This window comes from Lissotriton vulgaris, chromosome 10, assembly GCF_964263255.1.
Source record: "Lissotriton vulgaris chromosome 10, aLisVul1.2, whole genome shotgun sequence".
NCBI lineage: Eukaryota > Metazoa > Chordata > Amphibia > Caudata > Salamandridae > Lissotriton > Lissotriton vulgaris.
In genome coordinates, this window is record NC_141698.1 from 352,801,536 (window position 1) to 352,828,339 (window position 26,804).

Sequence of the window (26,804 nt, forward strand, 5' to 3'; positions counted from 1 at the left end):
GCAGTTAAAAACTGTGGCAATCTACAAAGATCTTCCAAAAATATTCCATGTCAGTGTTATTAACACTTTGTCCGGAGACCGAAGTAGTGCTAGATATACAGTGCTTAGTTATATGTTATCACACAAAAAATATTTGTGATTTTGCATAAAAGATTTTTGCCCAGATGCATCAAACTACTTTTTTTGCGATTCCTAATTTGCGAAATTTACCCAATCGCAAATTAGGAATTGCAAAATGGTATGCATCATTTTTCTCGCATTTTTTTTGCGATTTGGTAAAAATCGCAATTTTTACCGAATCGCATAAAAAATGCGATTTTCAAATTGCGAATTCGCAATTCCCATTCATTCCTTTGGGCTGAAATGCCCATAGGAATGAATGGGAATTGCGAATTCGCAATTTGAAATCGCAATTCAACAAAGCATTTCAAGGGTGGAGAGGGGGGTCCAAATGACCCCCCCCCCACACCCATGAAATGCACTTTTACCTATAAGTTACATACACTCATGTCCTAAGGACATGTGTGTCTGTAACTTAACAGTTTAAAAAATTCATTTTTGTGCATTTTTAAACAATTTTGCAAATTACCACGAGGTTCAACCTCGTGGTAATTTGCACTTGCAATTTGAAAATTCGCAAATTTTTAAAAAATGATGCATTGCATTTAAGGAATCGCAAAATTGCGATTCCTTAAATGCAATCGCATTTTAGAAAATCGCAAAATTAGCGATTTTCTACAAAAACAAATGATGCATCTCAAAAAGCATTTTTGGAATCGCAAACGGCCGATTTTAAGGAATCGCACCGTTTGCGACTCCAAAAATGCTTGATGCATCTGGGCAATAGAATTTAAAATTCTGAAAAGCTTTACAATCCACTAATCCCGAGATGTGCCTTTGCTTCACAAGTATCTCACTATTAGATCTGGGTGAACTATTTCATCGAAACGTGAAATCAACCTGTGATTTGTTTTGCTTGTGAACCACATTTTTCACCTTTTTCACATTTGTCCTGCTAAAGTGAATTTTGTAAATTGTTAGTGATGTTTGTGGAGTTTTCATCGCCACTCGCCCATCAAATGCCAATTAAAAAGCTTTAAATTCCACAAATTGACAAAATTGCATGTGTTCTGTGGCTGCAGAAACCCCCAATAACAGGCAGGTGCAGAACATTTTCTGCCTCATGCTTTGTGAAACTAAAAAAAAATGCCCAAGAACTATTTGTCACATCAAATGATTTATAGCTATTAGCTAGACCACATGCAAGACACTCATATATTTCCTTGCAAGTATTGATTTGCTCTAGGTGCACCCTCACTGCTTCCCACTATTACATGAACTGTAAAACATTATTTTATTTTCACTTTGGATGCAAATTATCAAGCCTTATTCTATGCACAAGAAAGCTCATTGTCGTTCATGGGGCATATAATACCACATCATCATATTGCAGTCTAGTAATCCATGAAAAGAAATCCCAGAAGTCAGAATTTTGGATTTCTCTATCCTGTTTTTCATATTCCAAATCACATTTCACAGGCCAACATGCTTCAGCCCCTTTGCATAGGAATTTCTTTAGACCAGTAATTAAATTCAATATGCCAAAGAAAGGCAGTAGGGTACAGACCAAGGGATCCAGCACTTATAAAGACATGTCAAAGTCTTTATAAAGCCAAACTAGCTAGACATAAGGCTGTGCCGAAGGAGGAGGCATGGAGTCTGCTTATTGAGGTGAGCACCTTAAAGAGAAGCTCCATGTTTTGTAGCATTATAAATAGCCCCTTATTGGCAGTAGACGCTGATAATGTTCTTGGGGCTCATATTACAGAGGATAAATGGGTACACCAGTTTGAGGAAATATTCCACTGCCCTCCCGACGAGACTACAGTCATTGGAGTAGGTGAACTGAAACCTGCCTTAGCATTTTCAGCTGAAGAAGTTAGGAAGGGCTTTGTTGGGCTGTCCAGAAATATGGCACCAGGACCAAATGGAATTCCCCCTGATCTTTGCATTTCCAACTTGAACTTGTGTGTAACTGCTCTCACATCAATTATCAATGCTGCAGTGAGAGCCCGCCCCCGCTGGCTCCTGGGCTAAGTCTACCATCATCCCAGTTTTTAAAAAGGGAAACAGACAGCACCCATTGCTATAGGCCGATCTCCCTGTTGGATTCTGTGGTCAAGGTGGTCGGGCACATCTTACTAGACAAGCGGACCTGCTGGGGAGATGAAAATAATATCTTAGCAGATGCTCAGTATGGTTTTTGTACAAGATGGTCAACTGTGGATCAATGTTTAAATCTTGGCCTTTATGGACTTGTCATCCTCGTTTGACTGCGTCAACAGAACTAAGCTCCGGCAAACTACATTGTTCGTCTGGGTGGTTAGAGATATCATCTTCGTCCTGTGGGATCTTCATAGAGACACAAAGGCAGAGGTTCGATATACACAAGATTTTAAGGTTACCTCTCAGTTTTCAATACAGAGAGGAGACATGCAGGATTGTATTTTGCTCCCTTTCTTGTTTAATTTCTACATAGTAACTTGGACAATGTATTAGTGGAGTCCAAGGTGGACTACCCCCAGGTGGGCCAGCATGGTCTGCCAGTACTTCTGTATGTAGATGATACGGCCCTTATGACTCGAACCGCGAGGGGGCTGCAAACTCTGCTTAACTCCTTTACTTCATTCATGGAGGAAAAAGACCTCCTGATAAATAATTTGAAATCCTATGTGATGTAGGTGGCACCTTGTTCAAGAAAGTCTCATCCTTTCCAGGTAAAATCTGTCCCAAGGCCAGACATTTTTTCCTACCTAGGGGTTCTGTTAGATGATAATAGTAATCGGGGGCCCTTAAAAAGCAGAAAGAAAGGTGAACTAAAAAGGGCCATTGCCACCATTTTTAAATTTGCCTCTAGATTCGGAAAGAGACAGATTGGGGATCTTTTTCAGATATATATGGCCAAGTGTACTGCTGAGGTGTCCAATGGCAGTGCAATCTGGGGATACATCGCCCACAAGGAATTGCAAGCAGTAAAAAATAGCTTTTTGAGACAGCTTTTAAGCATTCCCCAGGGGACTTTAACCATAGAGGTAAATGAAGAGATGGGCATGGCTTATTTTTCTGACTTTTTGGCTTTTCGCCCCTATCTCTGTGGATTATTATCTGGCTTAGTCAGGGGACTACTTTAAACAAATTGACATTGAAGGACTGTATGGCCCATGATCATGCTTACCATATCCCGTGGTTCAATTATACGGAGGAATTTTTTTTCGAGCCAAGGAAGAGCCGGTTTATTTTCTAATCCCACACAGCTGAAGAGGAAGGATTTGGGTTGAGTAAAAGAGTCCTTTTTGAGACAGCGGACCCTAGTTAGAGAAGATCAGGAGTAAAGGAAGCCTAGTGTATGCAGGTTTGTTAGCCCAAAAGCTGTGTGGAGCAAGGACCATATCTTATAGAGTTATTAAGTGATTCCGAAATGATTTTTATTGACTAGGTTCTGTTTTGAACTTTACCTTCTCCTTGCACAGCCACGTGGGTGTAACGGGTCAGAGCTTAATGCCCTGTGTTTGCGGCTGTAAGTCTCCACAGGACACGCTCCATTTCGTAATGTTTTGCAGTTATTACAAGTTACAAGGAAGACTTATATCATCCCCACTCTCAAAGTTCATGTTCAGGCAGGTAAGCCCAGCCCTTATTTTTTTACAAATGTTATCTGGCAACATTATTTTTATGTTCTTAGGTTTTTAAAATCTGCTTTTAGGCTCAGATCCAGCTGTGACTAACAGTTGGAGGTATATTAGGGCTGGTTGTGATGTGATCCGGGAAGTATTGCTATCCTGTACCTAGTGTCATGCATTTATTTTTATTGCTCTTAAACAGATATTATACACATATATTATAATATTATATCTTATTCTTTATGCGGCATTCACTGTCATTTGGTAGAGATTTTTAACTACAGGTTTTTTGGAACATATATTGTGTATTTGACTTTAATTTTTTTTTTTGCAAAAGCTGAATAAAGTGATTTGATTTGAATATGCCAACTCGTACTAACATCAATGTTAAAAACTGCTCATCTGTACATAACCCTCATAAACAAATCCTCTGGTATTTGACCCAATGTGTAATGGACATAACCACACAATTTTATCATAAACATGAAAATACATCACTTTTCTTTCTTTCTTCATATAATCCTCTGTATTAGAAAGTTAGGCACTCCTTTATCCCATTGAAACACAACACATCCAATATAGATATGTTTAATTCATATCATTTATTTAATCACTAAGGCCATTGTAAATTCTTATCTTCAAAATGCTCATGTCATATTGGACATCATCCTGTCAATAAGTACTTACCACCCTACATACAGTAAACATCAATGTTCCTGCATCTTTCATAAATGTGTGTAAACATAATAGGAGGATGAACAAATATTCAAAAGATAATCAGTTCCTGTTTTTAATAGATGGTGTTTCATACAGATACAAATATTTTTCTTTATAAGTAAAAGACAATGTCTTGCCTCACCTTTTTTTGTATTTCATAATTACAAGGCATATGTTGCATTCACCATTCAAGGCCTGGATAGAAGGAGGTGGTGTGATGTTTGAGATGTATTTTTAAAAGATAATTATTACAAGTGTAATAACTCGGTGAGTGCGGGAAGGTGATCTTTGGAGCACAGGCTGCTCGGAGCTGGGGCTTCTCAAACCCCAAAGCACAGAGTCGAGGGTGCCTCGGGAGCTGCACTGGAAGCACTTCGTTGACTTTTCAAGACCCACGTCTCTCGTCCCACGTCTCTCGTCTCACACCTCTCGTCGCCTCCACTGGTCTAAGCTTTGCTAGGACTGTGGATCGGGCTGTTGGAAGTCTGGGAGTCCAGGTCTTGTTGGTCTCTGTCGTTCGAGCTCCGGCAGGAGCAACAGCAAAGAAAGCCTTGTCGCGCTGATGGTGCCTGCTTGCACAGGGTGGCCACTCCTTGACCACAAGGGAGATTCTTCAGTCTTCAACGTTGAGTAGGATGTCGAAGGGCCCAGAGTTTTGTTTCAAAGTTTCAGTCAGGATGATCTAAATTGCATTGGTACAGCTCCTACCTTTATTGCAAATCAAGGGGCTGGATCACCTGCTAGGTCCCTCCTATGGGTGGTACCCAGGAAGGGGGTGGTTACATCCCTTTCCCTTTGTCCAGTTTCGCACCAGAGCTGGGGCTGGAGTGCCCCAGCACCGGTTTGAACTGGACTATGCATGGGGTGCTTTGTGCGCCCCAGGCAGTGTCTAGTTTCATTCAACCCTCCCTGCTACAATCCACTTTCTCCTGTCTGGGGTGGTGTAACACCTCCCTGTGACAGGATACCATTTGTCCAGGCCTCCCCTGCTGGAGTTTCGGTCAGCAGCAGGAGGCCAGACTCGTGTCTGTGGCAGCAGCATCCATTTTGTGATGCTGGGGCTCTGGTTAGATTTAACCGCATTTAAGCAAAGTAACATGTCTTCTCCTTCTAGAAGGGTGGAATGCTACCCCCGTCGCCAGAACTGGCGAGGGGGTAGTATTCCAAAGCGTATGACACCTCACACCACATGTTTTGATAAAGCCAAACCAAAGTTATCAAGTAACCGCGAGGATTATAATGCACTTAAGAGTATATGGTATGGCAATATCCTGGAACAGCTAAGGGAGTTGGTCCCGAAAGCTGCAGACAGGCTCAGCTCATGCTAGAGCACCATCTCACATAAAACCAAGCACTCTGCCTCCAGGATTGATAAGGCCTGCCATAGGAGTGACTTATAGGTGCATATGTGTCCAGATATAGGTGTAGATATAGGTATACTATATCTAAGCAAGGGGTGATTACACCACCTTGCCCCAGCTGAGGGATCAGCCAGTTGTGTCAGTTTGGATAGCCAGCCAGGGGTGGCAAAAGATATGCTGCAGCCCCTGGTAGGCCTTGGATGCACCTATGTCCTGGGTACCTATAGTACACTGTACAGAGGCTAATAAGGTGACCCAATGTCCAATTGGGTATGTGCCTAAAGTACATGGATATGAATTTAGAGAGCGAACAGCAGGCTGTGGGTCTGATTAGCAGGCCCACAGCCACATTAAGTCGAAAACCGTGAGGCAAAAAGGAAAAGTTGGGGTGACCATAGGAAAGCAGACCCTACTCTCCTACAAGTGTGATTATTAGTACATAAGCTACAAATAGCATGTGTGATTGAACCACTTTTCCTTTCACTGAAATGGTGTGTGTGTGTTGCTAAATTGCTTCTACTTGTGAAAACCTATTTTTTTTGCATTTTGCATTTGGACCTCTGATGTCTGATATCTGGTGTGGTGTAATGGTCCCCGTGGGTCCACATGAACTAGTCTTCAGCTGCAACATCCAGTACCCATCTTTTAACGTAAGGTCAGCTGCTGGAAACAGCTTTGGGCACTGGGGCTCTGGGCAGGTTGTGTGTAACACATGGTAACATGTGTGTAAACATATAAACTAAGAGAGAACGATTGTTTACCCACTCAGCCTACCATTAGCACACAGCGGTACAAAAGGGGGTGGTGATGGACGGAGCATCTGCACCAATCAAACACTCACACCCAGTTAACAGCTCTGGGTTTAATCCATCACCGTTCTTTAGCCCACTCTGCCTCCTCAGTTCAGACATGGCCATATGCAAATCAGCCTGACCCTGTGCCTCATGGGAACAGTCCAGCCCGAACTGCCAAGCCATGCCTTCCCTGGACCGGAAACAAGCTTCCTAGGACCACTTTCTGGCATTACAGCCACCTTCAGCCAGGCTTGCTTGAATCCAGTGGCAAAGTGAGCAAGGGACTCACGTCTGAGCATACCCTGCCAACTTATGGCGAACAAAGCGGTAAAAAAGGGGGTTGTGATGGAAGGAGCATCTGAACCAATCAATGAAATTCTTTGTTTAAGTGCATTTCTGTTTTAACTATTATAATATTTGTTGTTATTTATTGTTTGCATTTAACATTGGCAAATGCATTTATTTTATTTATATATTTTTCTTTGTTTACTATGTTTTTGAAACTATTTTATTACATTGAAGTGAATTTGTTTGTTTCTAATGTTAACCTGACTGTAGTCGGGAAAGTAATTTTTATCCCTCCACAATCCAACATTTTCCCTACTGTTACGCTGATTTGATTGGGAATAGTACATTTTACCCTTATTCAAACCAACACTTTCCCTACTGTTGCACTGACTGTAGTGAGAATAGTAAATGTGATCCCTCGACAATCCAACACTTTCCTTACTGTTGCACTGACTGATGTTGGAATAGTAAATTTTACTCCTCTGTGATTCAACACTTTCTCTAGTGTTGCAGTGACTGCAATGAAAATCGTAAATTGGAGTCCTACGCAATCAACATTTTTCCTACTGCTGTATTGACTGGAGCGGGAATGGTAAATTTGATCTCTGTGTGATGTAACAATTTTCCTACTTTTGCGTTGTGTGAAGTGTGATTAGTACATTTTATACATCTTTAGTAGAACACTTTCTTTACTTTTATATAAAGTATAGCATATGTATTAGATGTTGTTAGATCTGGGGTCTCTAGTTGGCAGAGGTAAGTACCTTTGACCAAATAGGGACCCTTGCTTCTAATCAGGGTAAAGAGTTACACACTGTAGATAACCCCTGCTCACCCCCTAGGTAGCTTTGCAAAAGCAGGCAGGCTTATCCCCAAGTCAATGTGTAGGGTAGTTTGACTTAACACACACAATAATCCAATGACACACCACAAACTGACACCACTCAGGTAAATATATCAAAAATATATCTTTATCTAATTTTAGGCAGTTCACCAAAGGCAATGCAGTTACACAATCTCTTTACTCTTCTTAAGGGTTGCACTATTCTCTAGGGAGATATTATAAGTTTAATCTCAGTTTCAGTCTCAGATAGCATAGCAAAATTATGCGTAGCCTGTGGAACTTAAAAGAATGGTTCAATGTTGTTTCTAGTGCTGTACTAACGAAGCGCTTCTATCGTGTTTGCTCCAGAGGGTATACTTGAAGGAAAAGACCCCCACTCGGCCTCTGCCAGTCCAGCGAGCTCTCCGCCCAGCAAGCGGCGGGAAGTTTAAATACCTTGATGATGCGAGGATGGCAGGCCGGGGTCGATGAGATGCATGCGAAGTCCCAGGCGAAGACGGGGGTTCTTTAGGCCCGGACGCTCTCCTGGAACCTTCTTATGTTGACTCCTCACATCGCCCAATCCGTGCGCAGCTCCAGAGGCGAACCTCTCGTGACGCCGAGGCTTCTCTCACGCTTCAGCCACTCACAGCGCGGCTTGTCGATGACGCGGCGGCCCGGGGAGCAATCCCAGCGCGGCACCGCCAACCAGGCTTCGGTGTTTACTGAGGGGGCTCGTCTCCGCGAGCCAATCAGGACGCAGATCCTTCGGTTCCTTCTCCACGGCCCCGTCGAGGGACAGCAAGATCTTTTGATGAATGTAGGCCCGGGTAAGCGGTGGTGATTAGCGGCCCAGTGATTTTTAGGGTGCAGGAGGCGGGCAGAGCGCTCGTGAAGTCACAAAAAACCTTTTGGACAATAACTCACGAAGGGGGAGCACAACAAGCCTCTGGTCTGCTGCAAGACTGTGCCGATGAGCACACCGATCCTCTTGCACGGCCAACAGTTTCAAATCCCGCACCCAGAAGGGAACAAGCACGATCTTCACAGCGTTCTGTAGTTTCTGGGGAACCTTTTGACCCTGGGTTCCAGGACAGGAGGCCAGCTCGTCTCAGGCCCTTGGAGATTCTTGGAGACACAGCACACAGCAAAGTCATGAGGTCAAGCAGGCAGGAGTCACAGCACACAGCAAAGTCCCCTTCTTCTCTCCTTCAGTTGAACAGCAAAACAGGTCAGCTCCAGAGCACACAGCAAGGGCAGACTTCCTTAGTTTCTCCAGCGGTTCTTCTTCTGGCAGAGGTTCCTCTTGATTGTAGAATCTGAAAATCTGTTGTCAGGGGTCCTTCTCTTATACTCCTAAAAGTCTTTGAAGTCTTTGTGCAAGTGGGTCCTGAGCCCGGTCTAAACCAGTTCTGGGTGTTGCTTAAGTACTTTGTTTTCCTGGCTTCTTCCTTCTTTTCAGAGTGACGGGCAGAGTCGTCAGCTGCCCAGCAGGAGGTGGAGCCAGCATTGTGGCAGGCAGGCACAGCCCTATTCAATCCCAGGTGCTATCCCCTCCCACCACTCTAGTTGCAAATGCAGTCACTCAGCCTAGGGCTGACTCAGATACCCTCCTGGGGGCTCCCCAGCCCCTGTCACCCTCAACCCAAACAGTCAATCCACAAGCAGGCCAAGAAGCACAGAAAGGTCAGACAAGAGAAAAGCCATTTTCTAAAAGTACTGTTCTCAAACACAGAATTTAAAAACAACCTTTCCTAAAAGATGTGTTATTAAATTCTGAGTTCAGGGATATCAATCACTTATGTCCTATCTTGTTCCTATGGGAAGATAGGCTGGTAGCCATTGGGACCAGCCTCCCCCATGTTAGTCTATGGAGCAAGATAACCTTGCAGCAGTGATCACACAGAATGGGTGCTGCTCACTACCAGAACATGTTACCTGCACTAGTACATGCTCTACCTTTCATATACACTGCACCCTGCCCAAGGGGGTACCTTGAGCCTTCCATAGGGGTGCCCAATATGCACAGAAAAGGAAGGGTTAGGCCTAGCCAGTGGGGACACTGACCAGGAGGACATGGCAGTTCACTGACTGCACACAGGCACTGCGGTGGCAGGCCTGAGACACCATTTGTGGGCTACTCATGTGGGTGGCACAATCAGCGCTGCAGGCCCACTAGTAGCATCTGTCATCACCAGCCCTGGCACACCCAGTGCACTTTACTAGGGACTTCGTGGTGATACAAATATGCCAATCAGGTACATCCAATCAATATGATAATTTACACAGGGTGCACTTACACTCTGGCACTGATTAGCAGTGGCAGAGTGTCCAAAGCATCTAAACCAGCATAAACGAAATCCAGCACAGCATCAAAAATGCAGGAGGCAGCGGCAAAAAAGATAGGGGGAAACCATGCCAAGGGTGTCAGGTCTAACACTTGTCCCCTCCAGCTGAAAGTGGGTGAAACTACCCATCTTCTTGGGAGTTCTCTTCACTAAGGCGGAAGAATCTGGATAGACCAGCAGCGTTGGTGTGTTCTGTACCAGGGCGCTGTCCCACCGTAAAGTCCATTCCCTGTAGGGAGATGGACCACCTCAACAGTTTTGGGTTCTCAACCCTCATCTGCATTAACCATCTGAGGGGCCTGTGGTTGGTCTGAACACGGAAGTGAGTTCCAAACAGGTAGGGCCTCAGCTTCTTCAGAGCCCAGACCACAGCAAAAGCTTCCCTTTCAATTGCACTCCACCTCTGGTCCCTGGGGAGTAGCCTCCTACTAATGAAAGGTACAGGTTGGTCTCCACCCTCGTTGTTGTTCTGGGAGAGTACTGCTCCCACGCCTTGCTCTGAAGTGTCTGTCTGCACTATGAACTCACTGGAAAAGTCAGGTGCCTTGAGCACCGGTGCTGTGCACATAGCAGTTTTCAGGGCATCAAAAGCAGTTTGACAGGCCTTGGTCCAATTCACTTTCCTGGGCTGATTTCTAGTGGTTAGTTCTGTCAAGGAGGCAACAATGGTGCCATATCCCTTGACGAACCGTCTGTAATACCCGGTGAGTCCTAGGAAGGCTCTCACCTCTGTCTGGAGCTTGGGGGGTTCCCAAGCCAGAATGGTATCAATCTTTGCCTGTAGGGGCGCCACCTGGCCTCTCCCCACCTGGTGCCCCAAGTACATCCCTGCCCTATCTGACACTTGCTGGCCTTGATAGTGAGGCCTGCCTTTTGCAGAGCCTTCAACACTTCACAGAGGTGTTGCAGGTGTTCCTCCCACGTAGAGCTGAACACAGCAATGTCATCCAGGTATGCGGCGCTGAATTGCTCCAGACCGGCCAGTACCTGGTTGACCAGTCTCTGGAATGTGGCAGGGGCATTTTTCAACCCAAAGGGCATGACTCGGAACTGGAAGTGCCCCTCTGGCATTGAAAATGCTGGCCTCTCCTTGGCCAGGCCAATCTGCCAGTACCCTGAAGTCAAATCAAAGGTGCTGAGGTACTTGGCAGCTCCCAACCGATCCACGAGCTCATCAGCTCTGGGGATGGGGTTGCGTCAGTCTTGGTGACCTGCATTGAGCCCACGGTAGTCCACGCAAAACCGGAGTTCTGGAGGGCCACCGGGCGTAGCAGCTTTCTTAGGCACTAAGACCACTGGGCTAGCCCAGGGGCTGCTGGAGGGCTCAATTCCCCCTAGCGCCAACATCTTGGAAACCTCTTCCTTGATGCTGGCTCTGACCTTGTCCGCCACCCTGTAAAATTTTTGGTTCACAGGCAGACTATCTCCAGTGTCCACATCGTGGATGCACCAATTGGTGACACCTGAGGTCAGGGAGAACAGGGAGGCGAACTGACCCAAAACCTGGCAACAGTCCCTCTGCTGCTCTGGGGTCAGGGTGGGCGAGAGGACCACACATCCACTGACCCATCCTGCTCCTTGGCTGCCAGGAGGTCAGGGAGAGGATCACTATCCTCTTCCCCTCCAGCATCTGTAGCCATGAGCATTGTCACTTCAGACCTCTCAAAGTGGGGTTTGAGACAGTTCACGTGCAACACTCTCAGGGGCTGCCTGGGAGTCTTCATGTTAACCAGGTAGGTTACTTCGCTCTTGCGCTCTACCACCTCATATGGCCCGGTCCACTTGTCACAGAGCATGCAAGGCTCCACCGGCGCCATTGCCCACACTTTCTGACCAGGTTGGAACTCAACCAGAGTGGTATTCTGGTCGTACCATCTTTTAATTTCCTCCTGGCTAGCTTCCAGGTTCTCCTGAGCAAGCTTCCTGAAGCGTTTTGTCTGGTTGCGGATGGCCAGCACATAGCTGAACACATCCTGGGGGGTTTTCCCACGGGATTTCTTCCACCCCTCCTTCACCAGAGTTAGAGCTCCTCTAACAGGGTGGCCGTACAGTAATTCAAAGGGACTGAACCCTAAGGATTTCTGAGGCACCTGCCTGTAGGCAAACAACAGGCATGGTAACAAGACGTCCCACTTCCGTCTCATGGGTTCTTCTAGGCCCATAATCATAGCTTTTAGGGTGCGGTTGAACCTTTCAACCAACCCATTTCCTTGAGGATGGTAAGAAGTGGTGAACTTATATGTCACCCCACACTCCTCCCACAGAGACTTCATGTACTTAGAGATGAAGTTGGTACCCCGGTCGAAAACCACCTCTCTGGGGAACCCCACTCTGGAAAAGATCCCCGTCAATTCACGGCCCACCACGGGGGCTGTGACTGTCCTGAGAGGGACTGCTTCCGGGTACCGGGTGGCATGGTCCACCAAGACCAGGATAAACCTGTTGCCTAAGGCTGTCTTGGGGTCTAGGGGCCCCACGATGTCGATGCCCACCCGCTCAAAAGGGGTGCTCACCACAGGAAAGGGTTGGAGGGGTGCCAGGCACTTCCCTCCGCTCTTGCCACTGGCCTGACATGTTTGGCAAGACCTACAAAAGGCACCGACGTGCTTCTTCATCTGGGGCCAGTAAAAGTGGGTGACAAGCCTGTGATAAGTCTTGTCTTGCCCCAGATGTCCTGCGAGAGGCACGTCATGAGCCAGACCCATTAAGAAGTTCCTGAAGCGCTCGGGTACCACCAGCACACGGGCTGCACTGGGTTCAGCGAACTTAGGCTCACTATAAAGTAGGTCAGCTTCCCAGTAAACAAAATGCTCCTTGGACCCTAGACCTGCTGCCTGATCTGCAGCCTGCTGCCGCACACCAATGAGGGAAGGGCATTCCTTCTGTGCCTGGCAGAACTCCTCCCTGGAGGGACCACCCTCTTGCTGCCAATGGGTCAGCTCAGGTATTTCCCCCAGTTCGGCCACCTTCTCCCCTGTAGGTTCCAGGGCATCCCCCTCAGGTTCTGCTCCTTCCTGGACCGTGGGAACGGCGGGGGCTGGTTTCCCACTCCCTCTGCCTCTTTCTCTCCTGGCAGGTCCCTGGGCCATTGTTCCATGCTCCAGTTCTGCTGAATCACCCCTACTGGCTGCAATAGCATGTGTGGTCACACAGATCCATACAGGCAAGCCCAACATCTCCAAATGAGCTCGGTGCTCTACATCCTTCAATGGAGAACTCTCCAGGTCGTTACCTAATAGACAGTCTACAGGCAAGGAATCACTGACAACAACTTCCAAATGGCCAGATACCCCCCCCCCCCCATTCAAAGGGAACACGTGCCAACTTGCAAAGGCGCACTGTACTGTCAGCTGCCACCACAGGGAGGAGTACATTGGGAATGATCTGCTCTTCAGACACCCACTGACACCACACAGATGTCACGCTGGCCCCTGTGTCTCTCAGAGCCTCTATCTCCCTCCCATTGATGGTCATTTTCTGCCTGTATTTCTTAGTGTTAGGGGGCAGCAAGGTTTCCTGGACCATCTCTTAGTCTCCTAAAGAGACAAGGGTCATCACTGCTAATCCCTCTTTCCCACTAGAAATCAAATCACCTCCCAAAACTACACTGGCTAACCCTGGGACTGGAGTACCAGTGGGTGCTGGGGGTTTGTTGGGGCACTTAGGGGCAATGTGTCCCACTTCCCTACATGCATAACATGTGGGCTGAGCTCGGTTGTCCTGTCTGCCCTTAGGGGGCCAGGACTTCTTAGGCTTGGGGTTGGGACTCCTTCTCCAGGGAACTATTTTGGGGCCCTTTAGAGAACTCCTTACGGTTACCCTTGTCCTCCCCACCCTTCGGCTGGGGACCCTGTCCACCCTTGGCTGGGATACTTACCACCGCCTTGTGGACTCTGGTGCTATCCAGCGGTCCCCCTCCTTAGCAAGCTCACTGGGATCAGTTAACTTACTATCTAAAAGATGCTAGCGCAGCTCTGGTACACATAGACTACTCAAGTGCTCCCAACTAATCAAGTGACACAACCCCACATAATCAGTTACCTTGCTGCCCTTTATCCAACCTTCCAGTGCACGCTTGTACAAACTCACACACTCCACCCAGGTACTAGAATCAAGTTTCTTGAAGTTCCTAAACTTCGGGCGGTACTGTTTTGGAGTAAGTCCATACCTGAGGCATAAGGCCTCTTTCATAGCGGGTAGGTTAAGGTACCTGCTGCTTCTAAGGGTGTCAAGACATCCCTCCCAGAGGCCTTAAAATGCTTCCACAAATCTGCCCCCAACTCTTCTCAGGCACTTCGTTCATCTTCAAGGCAAGCTCATAGGATCTAAACCATGCATAGATATCCTCACCCCTCTGATAATTCTGCTCCAAATCTTTGGGTATGTACACCGTACCCGCCTGCACTGGCTGTGCGCTGCCACCATTGGAACTGGACTCTGCTTGTTTAGATCGGAGATCCAGCTCCCTTAGACTCAACTCATGAGCCCACTGGAGTTTCTTTTCCTCCAAAGCGAGAGCGTTCCTGCTCTCCTCCGCCTTCTTTTCACTGTCAAGGCGTAACTTTCTCTCTTATGCTTGAGCGTTGAGTTTAAAGAACTCTAACTCATGGGCACTCTTCCTCTGATCATCCTCCAGCTCCTCTAGAGAAAAGCCCCTACTGTAGTGGGTGCTGCCAGCCCTAAAAGCAGGCCTATTCACGGGTAAATCCTGGGATCCAAACCCATTCTCCTGGGCATCCCCCTCTCCAGTAACATCCTCTGGATCAGCTTGTTTGGCCTCCCACCAGGCCTTTAAAGCTTTTTGTAGCTCTTTCTTGTTTGCGCTGCCCCTCATGGGACATCCAAGATTTTTGCAGAATTTTTTAAGAGCTCCTTCTTGTATGTGAGCAAATCCTGAATCTCAAATTCCAATTCCACCACTTCGCCTGCTTCCTTCTCAGACATGATGCTTCCTAGCCTTTCCAAAAATAGGATTAAAAAAATAGGTGCAGTATGAGGCTGCGACGTGGTCTTCGCTAAACTAAACTAGTGGTGTACACAAACTTTCTGTAGGTCAAGTGCAAATACCAGTTCAAATCCTCACCGCTGTCCAACAATGTTAGATCTGGGGGTCTCTAGTTGGCAGAGGTAAGTACCTTTGACCTAATAGGGACCCTTGCTTCTAGTCAGGGTAAAGAGTTACACACTGTAGATAACCCCTGCTCACCCCCTAGGTAGCTTGGCACGAGCAGGCAGGCTTATCCCCAAGGCAATGTGTAGGGTAGTTGCACTTAACACATACAATAATCCAATGACACACCACAAGCTGACACCACACAGGTAAATATGTAAAACATATATCTTTATCTAATTTTAGGCAGTTCACCAAAGGCAATGCAGTTACACAATCTCTTTACTCTTCTTAAGGGTTGCACTATTCTCTAGGGAGATATTATAAGTTTAATCTCAGTCTCAGTCTCAGATAGCAAAGCAAAATTATGCGTAGGCTGTGGAACTTAAAAGAATGGCTCAATGTTGTTTCTAGCGCTGTGCTAATGAAGCGCTTCTATCGTGTTTTCTCCAGAGGGTCTACTTGAAGGAAAAGACCCCCACTCGGCCTCTGCCAGTCCAGCTAGCTCTCCGCCCGCTCTCGGCAATCCAGCGAGCGGCGGGGAGCTTAAATTCCTTGATGATGCGAGTACGGCAGGCCGGGGTTCGATGAGATGCACGCGAAGTCCCAGGCGGAGAGGGGGGTTCTTTAGGCATGGACGCTCTCCCGGCACCTTCTTACGTCGACTCCTCACATCGCCCAATCCATGCGCAGCTCCTGAGGCAAGCCTCTCGTGACGCCGAGGCTTCTCTCACGCTACAGCCACTCACATCGCGGCTTGTCGATGACGCAGCAGCCTGGGGACCAATCCCAGCACGGGGCCGCCAACCAGGCTTCGGTGTTTACTGAGGAGCTTGTCTCGGCGGGCCAATCAGGACGCAGATCCTTCGGTTCCTTCTCCACGGCCCCAGCGAGAGACAGCGAGATCTTTTGATGAATTAGCGGCCCGGTGATTTTTAGGGCGCAGGAGGCGGCAGAGCGCTCGTGAAGTCACAAAAAACATTTTGGACTATAACTCACGAAGGGGGAGCACAATAAGCCTCCGGTCTGCTGCAAGACTGTGCCGATGAGCACACCGATCCTCTTGCCCGGCCAACAGTTTCAAATCCCGCACCCAGAAGGGAACAAGCACAATCTTCTAGCGTTCTGTAGTTTCTGGGGAACCTTTTGACCCTGGGTTCCAGGACAGGAGGCCAGCTCTTCTCAGGCCCTTGAAGATTCTTGGAGACACAGCACACAGCAACATCTTGAGGTCAAGCAGGCAGGAGTCACAGCACACAGCAAAGTCCCCTTCTTCTCTCCTTCAGTTGAACAGCAAAACAGGTCAGCCCCAGAGCACACAGCAACAGCAGTCTTCCTTAGTTTCTCCAGCGGTTCTTCTTCTGGCAGAGGGTCCTCTTGTTTGTAGAATCTGAAAATCTGTTGTATGGGGTCCTTCTCTTATACCCCTAAAAGTCTTTGTAGTCTTTGTGCAAGTGGGTCCTGAGCCTGGTCTAAACCAGTTCTGGGTGTTGCTTGAGTACTTTGTTTTCCTGGCTTCTTCCTTCTTTTCAGATTGAGGGGCAGAGTCGTCAGCCGCCCAGCAGGAAGTGGAGCCTGCATTGTGGCAGGCAGGCAGGCACAGCTCTATTCAATCCCAGGTGCTATCCCCTCCCACCACTTTAGTTGCAAATGCAGTAATTCAGCCAAGGGCTGACTCAGACAACCTCCTGGGGGATCCCCAGCCCCTGTCACCCTTAACCCAGACAGTCAATCCACAAGCAGGCCAAGGCACACAGAAAGGTCAGACAAGAGAACAGCCACTTTCTAAAAGTACTGTTCTCAAACACAGCATTTAAAAACAACCTTTCCTAAAATATGTGTCATTAAATTCTGAGTTCAGGGATATTGTATTGTATTGTATGTCGATTTATATAGCGCGATTGCTGCCCCACGGGCGTCCAAGCGCTGAGTGTGTAGACAGAACTGGGCGGTGCGGAAGAAGTTAGGACTCGGTGGACCTTGCAAACAGAAGGATCTTCAATTGTTTGCGAAAGGAGAGCAAGTTCGAATTGGACCGGAGTTGTAACGGAAGTGAGTTCCACAACTTTGAGGCGTTCAAGGAGAACATCCTGCCTCTGGTTCTAGCTCTCCTAACTTTGGGCACCACAGCCAAGAAAGCCTCCGTGGAACGAAGATTTCTGCTTGGGTGATAGCGGGTGACTAGGTTGTCATTAATTGCTGGGCCTGTCTTCCAGAAGGCCTGGTGGGAAATACACAATGCCTTAAATGCCACTCTCTGCCTCACCCGCAGCCAATGCAAACTTTTTAATCCGGGTCTGGCTGACTGAGTGCGTGGGATCTGTAGCAAGGTACCGGCTGCACAGTTCTGTACCACCTGCAACTTCCGTAAGGTCATCTCAGGGGCTCCCACGTAGAGGGCGTTATTAAAATCTAGCCGGGACTGTATCAGGCCTTGTACTGCCACCTGTTTGGCTTCCATTGGCAGGGGGGGTAGAACTTTCCTCAGTGTTCTGAGTAGGCCGAAACATGTGGCAGATAGCTTAGTGGCCTGAGTGGTAAATGAGAGACTTTTGTCCAGCCATACTCCCAGGCTTTTTACACTTTCCTTGGGGGTAGGAGGGGTGCCCAGGCAGGGAGGCCATAGGGAGATGAATGGCACTGGTGATACTGGGCCCAGGAGCATGAGCTCTGTTTTATCTCCATTGAGTTTTAGAGAGGAGGTTGTCATCAACTCCTTGACATCCTCTAGACATTTCATCAGGCCTTCCGAGGTTTGCCTGTTGCTCTCTTGAGCCAGGGAAACCACTAGCTGGGTATCGTCCGCATACGATATGATCTTAATACCGTGCGGTTCGACGACCCCAGCCAGTGGTTTCATGTATATGTTGAACAACGCAGGGCTCAAAGAAGAGCCCTGCGGAACCCCACAACTCAGTGGTTTGCTGGCTGACGCTATTTCCCCGTCAAAGATCTGAAAAGATCTGTTGGTCAGGAAGGAGTCAAGCCACCTCAGTGCATTGCCTGTTACTCCGATGTTACGTAAACGGTTCAGCAGGGTGGCATAGCTGACCGTATCGAAGGCTGCACTTAGGTCAAGGAGGATCACTGCCACTGATCCTCCTTGATCCAGTATCCTGCGTGACTCTTCGGTAACCGCTAACAAAGCGGTTTCAGTTCTGTGCTTAGGTCTGAAACCTGTCTGGGTCGTGTCCAATAGCAGGTTATTCTCAAGAAATTGAATTAACTGGGTGTTTATATACTTCTCCAGGACCTTACTTACCCAGGGGAGCAGTGAGATTGGGCGGTAACTGGAGTGATCTTCTGGATCAAGATTGTTTTTTTCTAGCAGTGCCCGTACCATGGCTCTCTTCCATACAGTGGGCACTGTACAGGATGAAATGGAAGAGTTTAATAGATCCAGAATTACGGGCAGGGTGGCTTGGCTTGCCTGCAGCATGATCTCCGGTGGGGCTGGGTCACGTGGAGAGCCAGATTTGACTTGGCGGGCCAATTGATTCAGGGTGTCAAGGTCTAATGGGGGAAATGTTCAAGATTTGGCTGGTCTGGGAGAGTGGGGTGTCTCAAAGGTGTTTGGTTGGCTGCTCCTGGATTTGTGGCTACTATCGGGAAGGAAGAATAGATCTGGGTAACTTTGTTGTGGAAGAATTCCGCTAGCTCATTGCACTGTTCTTGCGTTTTTGCCAAGGGTGGAGCTGTGTTCACTTTAGTGCATTTTTTTACCAAGTGAAAGATTTCCTTGGGTTTGGATTTGGCTTCCATGATTTTGTCCACGAAGTAGGCGGCCTGGGCCGTCCTGACCCCATCTCTGTAGGCCTTGATTGCCTCTCTGTATTGGAGCTTTTTCTCGGGTAGGAAATCTAGACGCCACGCTCTCTCTCGTTTCCTACAGAGGCGTTTTTTTTCCCTTAAGGTGTCTGAGAACCAGGGTGCTGAATTATGCAGCCTCTTTGATGTGGATCTCCGAAAAGGGAGAATAGTCTCCCGTGAGTTCGTGATCCAGCCCTCGTAATCCTTGTTTGCCAAGTTGGGGTCTGTGCGGAGAGATGGGCGGGTGGAATCTAAGTTGCTTAGCCAAGACTCCATGGGTAATTTAGCCCAGTTCCTCTTGATTTTGACTTGGAGGGTAGGCGGGGGGGTTTTACAGGCGAGCCAGGTAAGCGGGACTAAGAAATGATCAGACCAGGGAAGAGGAGTGGGTTGGCCCACCACCAGCTCGGTGCGGTTGCTAAAAATCGGGTCAAGTAGGTTGCCCTTTTCATGAGTAGGGGCTGTGACATACTGAATTAATTGTAAGGCTGCTAGATCATCTGTTAGTTCCATGGCAGTATGATCTGTAGGAGTATTGAAATGGAAATTATGATCTCCTAAAACCGTGTAGTTAGCTGAGGACATGATTCGTTTGGCTATAATGTCTGGAAGAGACCTATGGAACATCTGTGGGACGGTATATCAGAGTGCCGGAGAAGGAGCTATTAGCAGTGAAATCTATGCTGAATGCTAGGCTCTCGCACTCAGGAATAGTTTCAGCTGTGGTGCGACAGCGGTACTGGTCTTTCAGTATGATAGCCAAGCCACCTCCTCTCCCCTCCGTCCGGTCTAATCTATAGATTTGAAAACCAGAGGGTAAGGCTGAGACTATGTATGGCTCAGATTGGGATGTAAGCCATGTCTCCGTCAAGAAGACGGCGTCCGGCTTGTGCTCCTCTAGCAATAGGGCAATTTGTGTGCTGTGCCTCGGTAATGACCTACAATTTAGCAAATACATACAATATTCCTGCCTCGTGGCTGGCAATGTGGTGTTGTAGAAGGGATGTTTGCATCCAAGGCAGCGGGAAGGAAGTTCAGCTGGTGAGTAGATGTGTGTGCAGTGTACAGCAGCTGTAGTTCCTATGTTGTGGAGGGCTGCTGAGCTGTACGTCCTGACCTGAGGTATGTGGGAACCAGGGATTGTGGCCCCTGGTCCCGTTTGGTCGCAGACGGGCGCAGACGGGCTTGCCTTTGGCGCGCCTTCGGCGCACTGCCGGCGCGCCTGCTGCGCTCGTCCGCTGCGCTTCCGGGAACAGCACATTCTTTTATATGTCAAAGAAGGGTGTGTGGCCTGGGTCAGTGGGCAGTGCCCGGGGGTCACGGCTATTATCCTCAATCACTTATGTCCTATCTTGTTCCTATGGCAAGATAGGCTGGTAGCCATTGGGACCAGCCTCCCCCATGTTAGTCTATGGAGCAAGATAAACTTTCAGCAGTGATCACACAAAATGGCTGCTGCTCACTACCAGAGCATGCTACCTGCACTAGTACATGCTCTACCTTTCATATACACTGCACCCTGCCCAAGGGGGTACCTTGAGCCTTCCATAGGGGTGACCAATGTGCACATAAAGGGAAGGGCTAGGCCTAGCCAGTGGGGACACTGACCAGGAGGACATGGCAGTTCACTGACTGCACACAGGCACTGCGGTGGCAGGCCTGAGACACCATTTTAGGGCTACTCATGTGGGTAGCACAATCAGCGCTGCAGGCCCACTAGTAGCATCTGTCATCACCAGCCCTGGCACACCCAGTGCACATTACTAGGGACTTCGTGGTGATACACATATGCCAATCAGGTACATCCAATCAATATGATAATTACCATAGGGAGCACTTACACTCTGGCACTGATCAGCAGTGGCAGAGTGTCCAAAGCATCTAAACCAGCAAAAACGAAATCCAGCACAGCATCAAAAATACAGGAGGCGGAGGCAAAAAAGATAGGGGAAAACCACGCCAAGGGTGTCAGGTCTCACAGATGTAAAATTGTATTATTTATTTTTTATTGTTACAATTTGTATTATGTTTTTGCTTGTTTAAAATTCTAATATTTATAAATATTAATGTTTTTAATGTGTAATCTATTTTATAAAATTATAAGAAATGTGTTGTTTACTTTTTTATTTTATTTAACGTTGTTTTAATTTTTCTATTTTATGTTATATGGTGTGTATATATATATATTTGTTACATTATTGTAAAAATTTTGAATTTATAATCTAAATTAAAATGATTTGTTTACTTAACTAGATATATGTAAATATATATCTATATATATATATATATATATTAATATATGTGCCTTTAACTACTTTACAGTTTATTTGCTGAAATATATATTCTATCTAGTTTATATTTATTAAATTAATGTTACGATTTAATATTTAGGGGCCGATTATGATGTCGGTCTCCGACTGACCGACATCATTGCGGAATCAGGACCGACCAACCTCCGGTCGCAGTCCTAATCACATTTTTATGAGGCGACTAACTCCCATTTCCCTATGGGAGCTTGTGCTGCTGCATTAAACTGGTCGTAACCAAACAGAGGCCGCAAGGAGAAGGGGATCTGCTATGGGCCCCCAAACTCACTTTCCGACAGGCTTTCCCTGGTGGAAAGCCCAGAGTAAAAACCCTGTCAGAAACTAAGCATCGTAATCACAACAGCAGAAAAGCTGTCCATTGGAGCCCGTCGGAATCCAGTCGGAATGACTGGCCGATTCAATTCCAACTGCCCAAGTTATAATTAGGTGGTCAGAATTGAAACCGTCGATGTCGGTCGTAAAGCCTCTGACCTGAGTTTGGAGGCTTTTCGACCGCCATCAAAATAGGCCCCTTTATATTTAAATTTGTTTATATTTAAAAACAATATCTAATAGAACTGTATTAATGACAACAATATGTTTTTCCAATATTTTTTTACTTACCATTATAAGAATAGGATGACAATACTTTTTAAAACGATATTTTGGGCCTGATTTTTTGGCATGGGGATAATTTCATGGGCGATATTTTTCAGTGAACAATTATAAGTGTAGCAAAGTGACCTTTTCTGCACTGTCACTGCATGTTTTTCACCTTTCTTTGGATTCTATTTTTGCTGGTATTAGGACTCAATGCAGAATGACACTGCCATCTACTGCCCCAGTGTTTGTGCTCTACCCCTAAAATAGAACTGCAAAAGTGGCTTCATTCAACTAGGTCATTGACCTTTCCAGTGAGTACATTGGACGCTGGTGCAGAAATTACAGCAGTAGAAAGGCAGTTGTGATATGTGGACATCAGTGTGTTTATCTGCACCACCAAGAGCTCTGGCTGGGCTGCAGTTTAAAAGCACTGCAGTGACACATGGCAGAGAAAATTGTATTTGTGATGTAGGTGCACCTATCTTCATGTATTAGACACAGCACTCAAAATGTGCCTTATAAGCTGACTGGCATATAACATAAGAGTATTAGCATGCCATCACAGTGATAAATTGTAAAGAATCTATTTCCATTGTGCAGGTGAAGCTGTATTTGTCAGTAGAAAAACATAGATATAAATACAATCATAATTTTATATCTCTGGCTGGGAAAATACTAAAGAAGTGATTCAAAGGTAGTTTACACGAATTCAATGGCGAAAGTAGAGTTTTGATAACTTTGCTGCCAATAACTTTAAGAATGCATACTTTCTGCTGCCTGCGATAAAACTGGTTTAAAATGTGGCCTCTCAGTTTCACTCCAGATACTCACTACATATTACTGGTTGGGAGTTAATGACCCTGCTGCTCTGAGGAAAATTGCATGACTTCTTAGTCCAGAAAGGCAGGGGGGTTGTCAGCAACTTCCAATGTAATAGGTATTACCCTTATGAGAGGGGGACAGGAACAAATGGCAGGAAAACAGGCAACCTTAGCACTTCGTCTTTTGATACAGTGATGCCAAAACAGGCTGTCAAGTACTGCATCCATTTATTCCAAGGATAATACTTTGTTTTCTGGCTTCCATCCCAGCAAGAGGGAAAACTAGCTTGGACCCTAGCAGAGGGAAGAGTACCTAAGCTGAACTGGGGACTGGCTAAAGGAGGCTTAAGCTCCTACAGGTGGAGGATGGGGACAACCATTTGGTTTTTAGGGTTTATGGAAATGTCCACAGTAACCCAAGAGAGGAATTGCTGAAAAAGGAGGTAAGGCTAGTGTTTAAGTGTTAACTAGATTGGATGAAGGAAATTCTCTAATCACTTGCCTGTGCACAGTATAACACAGGTACCTCACCTTCAGCAGTTTAGAACATTATTGGACTTGGGAAGAAAACATCTTGAAAGAAGACTCTGCTGCACGGCAGGAAGAAGATGCAAGGACTCTAGTTGTTGCCCTGGAACTGGAACTACTCTCCAAGGGTCAAGTGGTTAGTATCTTGTTTGCCCGATCCAGGCGAAGATAGCAGAAGATCGAAAGATGATGCATCGCGAACACGTTACTACATTAACCAGAGTCCTTAGGGGCGACACCGCCGGTGTGTGAGTACTGTGTGACCCCACCCCCATTTGTTCAAAATTTCAAAGTTTGTTATGAGTTAAACCCTTCGGGCCTTATTTATGAAGGCCTTGCACCGCCGGTGCGTCACTTTTAAAATGGGAAAAAGTGACGCACCGGTGGCGCAAAGCCTTCATAAATAAGGCACTTCATGTTTAGTGTTCATACATCTGTACAATGAAATCTTTCTCCATTTTCACCATCCAAAGAGGTTTATAAAATGGATACCAAAATTTGGTCTGGGTTTATGTATCATTTTACAATGAGATAACCCACTGAAGATGCATATTGAGAAGCTGAAAGGGGTCATGAATTTGATCAATTAGATCAATTTTTAAGGAAGGTAACCTAAATCATCCACACACTTATTCATTATTTTTGTATTTCTTTCATTGATGTTTCAGCAAAACTATTTTCCAAGGTTGTTGAGGAAACCTTGGAGGATTAGGCATTAAAGAATATGCTAATTCAATTTGAGCAATCAGGGTTTTGTGCTAGTTCATACACTGTGCATCGTACATTCTTTTTATATTATTTCATTAAAAAAATTATTTATAGGAAATCTAGAAGTGTGTTTTGTGGATGTTAAATCTGCTATTGGTCTGGTCTGAATTTAATATGGACTAAAATAGGCAAGAAAGGACTCTTGTCAGGTTTTTTAAAATCACTTTTAATTTAGTGTATTATGAGACTTCGGTACAGATGCATGAAGGGAACCAGGGAGAGAGAACTCCGGGCCTGAAATTGAGTTTGGATGATTGGTCGCTCTTTCACAAATCTGACAGATATACTGCCTGCCCTACTATATATGGGATAAAGTACCCCTAGACCTACATTATAAGAATATTACAAGTGACTGAGGAGTTACATCACCACATACAGGAACAAGGCCAAAGGCAATGTTCCTTTACAAGCTCATGGAACTCAGAGGTGACTTGCAGTTTTCTTAAAATGTATGAGAGAGGGCATTTTATTTCTTATAATAAGATATGAAAATGCAGGGTTTTGAGAATGCACTCCTAAATATATAACCAAATTAATCAAATACATATAATTTTGTATCAAATGTGTGTGCTTTCAAGATAGCTCTTGTTCGTCCCCAGGTGCAAATTTTACTTAAAAGAATATCCTCTTCTCTCCAAGACAAGGGGATTGCCAAGAGGCAATGCTGCTGGGAGCTGAAGATCTACAAATTCGTAATGTTCATCCAAAATGATTCCACTCAAAATCCATCTTATGATATACAATTGTATTGTATTTATTTCTTCACACTATCTTCATTTCTCTATTGTTGTCAAACTAATTTTTCCACATGATATTATGCTTTCTTCAGACTTTGATCCCTCTATGCTTTTCAGATAAATCACATCCTTCTTTAGAGGGTACTTTTATTATGTCACCCACTACGTTCTGCAAATGAACATACACATGAGTAATTATTCAGTTAATAGCCACTGCTTTCATGTGCCCCTCATTCAACTGTGTATCCTCCACCAATTTAGCTTCAGTGTCACAAAATATTTAAAGTCATTCCCGTCACCGTGTTAACATTCTGACCGATACCCTGTTGAACACCTCTATCTCAATGATTTTAGCATCTAGATGTTTCTCACATGCTATAAAGGAAAAGATGTCCTCGGTATAACTATTCAATTAGCGCATACCTTTCAGAAAAATCATCATGCATTCACGCCTGATGTGAGACTAGTGGCATTGGCTATTCCATATCTGTGCAGCTGTCAGGACACAATATTACACCCAACGTTCACTGTGTGATGACGTGACGTGCCTATTGCCAGTGGGCGCCATGTGGGAATGGTTAAGAATCGTGCATTCATATACTTAAACCGAAATGTAACACTTAAATTATACACAACCACGGAAGTGAGATTATGTCAACTTGTGTACAACGATCATGTAATAATCTTATTCATCATTTTTTTAAATGTCTGACCTTGTTTACTCACACGCTGTCAAACTTAGGCTGTTTGTAAAGGTATAGGCCCACATGCATCAAGCACTTTTTCATTCGCAAACGGTGTGATTCCTTAAAATCGGCCGTTTGCGAATGCAAAAGTGCTTTTTGGGATGCATGAAGCAATTTTAGAATTTGCAACATTGTTGCGAGTTCTAAAATTGCGGGTGCTTTTAAGAAGTCGCAGATGTGCGACTTCTTAAAAGCAATGCATCATCACTTTGACAAGTGAAAATTCGCACTTAGGGTTCCAAATTTACCGAGTGGTTGAACCACTCGGTAAATTTGGAAAAAGTGTTTAAAATGCTTAAAATGTTATTTTTTCAACATTCATGTTACGGACACACATGTCCTTAGGACATGTGTGTGTGCAACATGATGCGATAAATACATTTCACGGTTGCATGGGGGGGTACTTTGGCCCAAAGGAATCAATGGAAATTGCGAAAATTAACTTAAGAATTCGGTATTTCTTTGGGATTCGGTAAAAAATGCGATTTTTACCGAATCACAAAGAAATACCGAAAAAAATGATGCATAGCATTTTGCATTTCCTAAATAGCGATTCCTTAATTTTCGCTATTTAAGAAATGCAAAATCCTACATTGATGCATGTGGGCCATAATGTATACCATTTGGTATTATTAAATGTGTAATCTAGTGGCACTCCATTTTTATGTATAACATGATCAGACACTAACTGATTTATAAATAGCAAGACATTTTTAACTGGTCGTGGCTGCATGGCGTCTAGAGTCTTTATCCAAAAAATCTCCCAATGTAGGAGTTTTTTTGTCATGCGCATAGCTGTTTATTCTGGTACAATGTCTAAAATCTGAATATGCAATTGTGAAACATTATGTCTTTGTTCAACGAAATGGGTAGCCACCATAGATTTCTTTTATTCTCTCTGCATATTACTTTTATGTTCTGTGATACGTGTTTTTAATTAACTCTTTGTTTTGCCCAAGGGAAGTAAACCACAGGGACATTTCAGTACATAAATAACAGTTTTGTGTGTCACAATTGCCATTATGCTTGAGTTTGATGAGGTACCCCTTTTTGGGTGATTAAACACGACCTCTTTGATGACATTGTTACAGTAAATACAGTGTCACCGCGGTGTAGTTCCTTTAATTCTAATGTCAGTTTGTTTTGATGTGGGATGAGATGTCACTATCTCCTTTAAAGTTCCTTGATCTACTGTAAGCAAACAGTGGTTCTTCATAAACAGACTGCTAAAGCTCTCTTTCACTTGTACCAATTCCCATCTCTTATTGATAATCTTGAAGCCTGCACTGTGTGGAGAATATTGATATGAAGGTGGCTATTGCTTTCTCTTGCTAACCGATTTTATTTTATTTTCAATAGTATGT

At 45.5% G+C, this 26,804-nt stretch overlaps 1 protein-coding gene across 1 annotated transcript in view; it reads left to right on the forward strand.

The window, feature by feature from the left end:
- Window positions 1-26,804, forward strand: part of LOC147685239 (cathelicidin-1-like) — a 277,392-nt gene that overhangs the window by 186,671 nt on the left and 63,917 nt on the right. The window lies entirely within an intron of this gene.